The sequence below is a fragment of the Pangasianodon hypophthalmus genome, chromosome 19 (assembly GCF_027358585.1).
Source record: "Pangasianodon hypophthalmus isolate fPanHyp1 chromosome 19, fPanHyp1.pri, whole genome shotgun sequence".
NCBI lineage: Eukaryota > Metazoa > Chordata > Actinopteri > Siluriformes > Pangasiidae > Pangasianodon > Pangasianodon hypophthalmus.
The window spans coordinates 4225703-4233153 of record NC_069728.1 but is presented as its reverse complement, the minus strand read 5'-3'; positions in this window follow the sequence as shown (position 1 = coordinate 4233153).

Below are 7451 nucleotides of genomic sequence, written 5' to 3'. Positions count from 1 at the left end.
GCGGGAATCAGCATTCTATTAAATATGCCTCGAATTCTGCAGCTAACCATAACCCCAAACATTATATGTTATATGGTTACAGGATCACATTAGAAGAGTTAAAAAGAGCTCTTCATTAGATTTCAAATGACACCAGCTCGGCACCACTGTGATCTACAGCGCCCTAGAAAGAAGTCACATAACCGGGCATTTTACCCACTTTGGAGCTCTATTTCTGATTAAAATGATGCCTCAGGCATCGGAGCTCATTATGTTTCAAGCGGTCATTTTCCTCAGGTCAGATATTTTGTTTATTCAATTAAATTTTTGCAAGAATTTATGCATTTATTTTTAAGATGAACCTGTAGTACAATTTATTTACAATATTAAATCACTAGCAATTTTTAATTTATTTAGTTTTATACAGACAAAATGCACACTGCTTTGCACTGTTTATGATTCAGAAATAAAAAAGAAGTCTTTTCAGTCATAATTGTCAGGTGGCCGAGGGAGTGGCAGTTGCAGGTTGAAGTTTCTTTATTTCTAAACAGGCTAACAAATCAAAAACGAGGAGCAGGGTCAAAGTCAACAAACAGGCAGAAGTCATGTGATGGACAAACAGAGTTAGTTGGACAAGAGACAAAGTCATGAACCAGAAACCCAGTCATAACCATAAACACAATAGCACTGAGATATAAGGCTTGGTATAGACAGTACAGAACATTGAGTGTATACTTCACAATCAGCAAGTGGATTGAGACTTAAGTAGTGTGGTTTGATTGTGACATTGAGTCCAGGTGTGTGCAGTCAGAATGACGGTGAATGTGAATGTGACAGAGTTTGTGATGGCTGGGTGTTGTAGTCCTTGGCGGCCATGTTTGTAGGCTGTGTTGGCCATGTTTGTAGGCTGCTTTGTACGCTGAGAGTAGGGTGTTGTTTGTAGGCTGTTCTGTTTTTCTTGGCCTGGAAAGCAATGCTGAAGATACCGGAGTGTATCTTTACACCCCTACTAGATATCGTAGACTTGCTCCATCTTAGACCCGGGGATGTAATCATGACGACTGTCCTGTGCTTATCCCAGAACTCTTATTTACAATCTTATTCACTTCTAACACACTTAGTAATGTTTGTCTTTACTTTTCTACACCTGTATACTGTAAAGATTTATAATCCCACTAACCCTTTTGAGTCTGATTCCTCTCAAGGTTTCTTCCCCATTTTGTCTCAGCGAGCTTTTCCTTGCTACTGTCTCACCATTTGGGATTTATTGTTAAATTAGGATTTATTGTACAATAAGACATAAAATACCTCATATGGCATTCCATAGTTTTTTAAAGCATATTTACAGGCCAAAATAAACATTTCAGAGTGACACATTGTGGTTACATCAAACTGTCAAACAGTGGCATTAGACTTATTGCTGATCCTCACTCAAATTAATATCACACAAGAAATCACATGCAACTGAGACACACCTCTGTTTTAGGAAACGTTGTCCTGTATGTGTAAATCTCGCTTAAGTCTGTAGTTACCTCTGAGGTTTGAATCCTGATGGGTGCAATTTTGGTATTTCAGTATATAGCCCTTGGGGCCTATTTAACTATTTAAATACAATGTATTGATGTGGTCTACTAAAATATGTGATTTGTATAACTGATTTTGCCGGCCCCAACAATAGTGAGTCTTAAGTAAACAGGTTTTCTGTTCTTCTGACATCAGTTGAAACCCTTCACTGGGATCTGAACCAAAATCCGAAAACATTCTCATGCAAAATTCACTTAGAATTGAGTGAGAATGAGTTAACTGGGTTTTACATTATTTTATCTGAGTTGTAAGAAAAGCTTTCATCTTCTTAATCTAACCTTAACTCATAACTTTTGAGTCTATCTTGTGAATTTGAATTTATGAGTCCATATTTGTGAGGCACAGTGGCTTAGCGGTTTGTCTCACACCTCCAGGGTTTGGGGTAAAATTCCTGCCTCCACCCTGTGTGCGTGGAATTTGCATGTTCTCCGCGTGCTTCGGGGGATTCCTCCGGGTACTCCAGTTTCCTCCAGTCCTAAGACACGCGTTGTAGGCTGATTGGCAACTCTAAATTGTCCGTAGTGTGTCAATGGGTGGGTGAGTGTGTGTGCGATTGTATGCCGCAATGGGTTGGCACCCCGTCCAGGGTGTCCCCCACCTTGTGCCCCGATAGAGACAGGCTCCCCATGACCCTGTGTACGATAAGCGGTACAGAGAATGGCTGGATGGATGGATGGATAGATAGAGTCCATGTTGGCAAAGCAGCTCTTTTTGTCAGTGCAATGGATTTTGAATGGATTCCTGGGTTCCTATCATGATATTAAGACCAATAATCCTGTAACAAATTTGCTGAAATGTTCAGAAAATTCATCTCATTCATTCATGTTCAGCAGACTCTTCACACACACACACACACACACACACACACACACACACTACTTGCTGTACTGCTTTGATCATTTTGATTGAAAATAAATTAAGAAGTAGTTTAACAGTTTTTACAGGTTTGTCTTTGTGTGTGTATGTGTGTGTGTGTGTTTGCTGATGAACACCCTGCATTTTTTTCCTGTAATCAAGGCCACGACGAAGCTTAATTTTTGTGCAACAGAGGAAATAGCTGCAAGTTGAAAGAGATTTGTTTCCTACAACACACTGTTTTCCATGATAAATATAGACATTCACACACACAAACATACACAGCTGTGTTATATCCCCTCTCTTAAATAGTGGATATTCCTCACTAATACGCTTGGGACATGCCTATAAGATAAAAATAAACCATGCTTTGTTATGATTGTTCCTTCTAAGTCCATAAATCAAATAATCACTCGTAGCATTCTTGATTCTGTCCATTGATTAACTGCATTTATGTATGTATTTATTTGTTCAGGTTATATCTACAAGCAATCTGTGGTGTAGTGACAAGCGTTAATAAAGAGGAAGTCATTTGAGTTTCTGTGTAAAAAACACATCGAAGGGTTTTTTTTTTTTATACACAGATTCAAGTAGTAGCTTATTCTAGGGACATAAAGAGAAATGAATATAAAACACTAAAATAAATATAAAATTAATACATTTAGGTGTGCTAACATTAATATTTATTAAGATTATTATTATATTTAATTATTTTAAGTAATTAGAATGTAACATTTAAATTAATTTGCCAGCCCTGCTTTGTACCATTATAGCAGCTTCAAGCTATATGAATAATGTAAGAATGTTGCTTTGCATGTATTTGAACTATATGGATATGAGTATAAATAATAAAGTAGAACTCATTACTAATTTCTGAGGTGTTACTGTGATGTTCCTCAGTAGTTAATAATGATCTGGAACAGTATTACACATGGCAATGTATTAAAAAATACTGAAGTGTTAGAGTTTAATGAATTATTTACAGTTTTAAAAATATTTGGTACTCATTGCTACATTAGAACATTGTACCTTGGCTGGCTAAATAAAAACAACACACTGACCCTGTGCTCCGAGAAGACATGTTTTGTGGACAATAATCATACAGATATTTACATTTTAGACACTGTGGTACTGGAAAAGGTATATTAGGCAGTAGAATTTCATGAGGAGGGTAAGGCTTAGCTATTGAGAAATAATACCGATGAGATCAGCAATTAATCGTTATTAAAAAAAGCCATAGTTAGCTAGTAGTTCTGCAAGAGAAATGTAAGACAAAATAGTAACAACAATAATAATACTACAGCTGATAATAATAGGTTTTTACAGGGCTAATCAGGTCCACCGAAAGTAGTCCTCCTCCTAGTGTATGTCTGGTTTACTCAAACTGACAAAGTGTTATCGAAGAATAATAAAGAGTAAGAAGCAAGGATAAAATGCAGGAAGAATAATACAGAGCAAACATGAAACAGTAATATACTTCTGGTGTGTAAGTTTAAAAAAAAGAATAATTAGCATTTCTTTCAGGAAATGCAAATTTTGTTAATAATTAATTTTACTCTGACACTGAATCGTGAATGAATCCTATTTAGGCACAAAGTCCATGACCAGAATCACATGTGCTGTTCCTTGGGCATTTTTATTTAACTGCACAGTTGTGCAGTTAATAATCCATCGAGAAAGTCACTTCACCAAATGATGTTGCAATACAACTGTATATGACATATGTAAAAGATTATGAATGTGTTATACAGACCCCCATTTTCCATGTTTTGAAATACACTCACCTTCCACTTTATTAGGAACACCTGTACACCTGCACATTCATGCAGTAATCTAATCATGTGGCAGCACCACAATGCAAAAAATCATGCAGATACAGGTCAAGAGCTTCAGTTAATGTTCACATCAAACATCAGAATAAAGAAAAAGTGTGATCTCTGTAACTTTGATCATGGCATGGATGATGGTACCGGATAGGCTGGTTTGAGTATTTCAGGAACTGCTGATCTCCTGATCATTAATTTCAAACACAACAGTCTCTAGAGTTTACACAGAATGGTGTGAAAAAGAAAAACATTGAATGAGTGACAGTTCTGTGGGTGGGAACGCCTTGTTGATAAGAGAGGTTCGAGCTGCTAGGAGAGATATAGTAACTCAAATATTTACTCTTTACAACCGTGGTGAGCAGAAAAGCATCTCAGCATGCACAAAACATCCAACCTTGAGGTGGATAGGCTACAACAGCAGAAGAGTGCTTTTGTCCACTCTTGTCAGCCAAGAACAAGAATCTGAGGCTATCATGAGCACAGGCTCACACAGACTAGATAGTTGAAGATTAGGAAAAAAAATCACCTGGTCTTTTTCCAGTCTTCAACTGTCCAGTTTTGGTGACATAACTTTTGGTGACATAATTATGCATTTCCCTGCTGCCACATGATTGGCTGATTAGATAACTGTAATAATATGCAGGTGTACAGGTGTTCCTAATAAAGTAGACAGTAAGTGTACAGTGTAATTACCACACATTTAAAAAAAAGCTATTTCCATTGTACTTGTACATGTATTTACCTGTAGTTACAGCATGAACATGTTGTGAGCGATTACTAATTACAAATACTGAAACTTACCTTGTAATAAGGCCACAGTGAAATAGTTTATTTTGAAAGATCAGTCGACATCTGCCCAGCCTGAGGCTTTACGTCATCTGCAGCTGCAGCTACACACTGCTGCTGGTTCTCTTTTCTCAGAGGGAGACTGGTGTGTGATGAGTGAAGTGCACCACAAATCAGCCGTTCTAATGGTTCTCACTAGAACAAAACTAATACTCAAGTGGCCCAAGAAACACTCTGTACTGAATACACACTGCAGACTGGTGTTCAGCTACACAATATGCACACAGACACACACACACGCAGACACACACACAACAACAACAACAACAACGACAACAACTACCCCCTCACTTCATTCGTATAATCAGTTTCCCAGTTGTAAAACATGTTATAGTGAAATTTTGAAAGTTTCAAATGAAATAGAAAATGGCATGCACATCATACTTTTGTAATAATTTGTAACAATTAACCTTGGAGTTAGGAGATGATCACTAGCACCATCATGAGGCTGCATAGTGTTATATGTCTACAAAGGGTTATGAAGACTATTTAGTATATAGGAATTGTGCTGACAAGAGATGTGTCTATTTATGGCTTTCCACTGAGTTGCCAGTAAAGTACTTAAAACTTACAGTTAATAACTGTAGAACATATTTACAGTAAAATATTTTTCAGATCTTTTCAGATAATTTTTTATTTTCGTATTATATTACTGTATGTTTCCAGTAATATACTGTAAATGCTGCAAGTAAATATAATCACAGTATAAAATAAAACATAATCCAGTACATTTACTCATTTGCCTTCTCATCTGTAACACAACAACTAACATAAAAGTCACCACAAGGAGAATTTTCACCACTCTGTCCCCTGACACACTATGCATCACTTTTGAAGGTCTAAGTCTGAAGGTCCAAAATATGTTTTTTGTGACACAAAGATTAATTAAACAAAAAACCAGACCTTTATTACACACACTCTTGGCAGCAATTAGAAAGATATAATCACATTGCTTTTTTCTTTTTTTTCATATTTTCCCCCATTATTTAGGGGTTTCACAGCAAGGTCTTTAGTCCAGACCACCACAGCAAAGTCTAAGACCAAGAATAGCTCAGCCTCAGAGTCAAGACCGAGTCTTATGCGGTTTGAGGCAAAGTAAAGATTGATAGCAAGACCGAGTCAAGGTTGAGACTGAACACCTGGAACTTGAAATGGAGATCATATGTCATGAATCTACACAAAATAGCCCATAATAAGTGGGCAGAAAAATCAATATAGTTTGCAAAACTATTTACCAATAAAAATGTAAAAGATTGTGTAAGTATTCATCTCTGTTGCTGGGAAACCTCTAAATAGGTTCTGTTGCAACCAGTTGCCATCAGACGTCACATAAATAGTGGTGTGGAGTTGATGTTTGTGCAATTAGTGTGATAAGATCTCAATATAAATACACCTGTTTCTGGAAGGCCCTAGTTTTTGTTAGAGAACATACTTAAGCTCTACAAAGTTCTGGAGAAGTACCACATCTTTTTATGTTTTTTATTTGTGAAGAAAAGGTGGCACAGTGTCACAGGGTATAGCGCTGCTGCCTCTCAGCTCCAGGGTCCCCAGTTCATTCCTGAACATGGTTTACTGTCTGGAGTTTCCGTGTGGGTTTCCTCAACGTTCTCTGGTTTCCTCCCACGTTACAAAAACATGCAGGTATGTAGATTAGCTATTCTAAATTGCCCCTATGTGTTAGTGAGTGTGTGGATGTGTGAATGCATGGTGACCTTGAGCCCAGTATTCCTGGGATAATCTCTGGATCTACTGTGACCCTGACCAAGATAAAGCAGTTGAACAAGATTAATAAATGAACTTGTAAATAATTTTGCTAACCTATTTTGCAAACCTTGTCATTAGCTAATGACAAGCTGATTTAATAAATGAAGAATTCTGAATAATGTCATAGTTTATCATTATATTATAATACATACATTTGTCTATACTTGTAATCATTACTTGCTTAACTTTAATGTGCTATATTTGCTATACTGCCATTATCTATGTACCTTTGCTTATTGGTGTCTTCTACTAAATTTGCTGCACATTGCAGTTAACTTTAATAGTAATTCTCAGTTGGACTTGCCTTTGTAGACTATTGATATTTCGTAGACTGTGCATATAAATGAAACAAATTACAAAAATCATAAACATGATACACATAAACATTGTTTACTTTCACAGGGTTTTCATCAGTCCTAAAGATTAAAGAAGCTCAATCATGGCTGTAAGACCACCAGGAGGCGCTTCAGTCCATCACAAAAATGCTCGGGCCACCACTAACAAGGAAGCTAGTACACATTGTAGACGTTCTTAAAACATGCATGATGATGCTTTGAAATGTGATGCATGTAATACAAGTAGATCGATTAATTACAG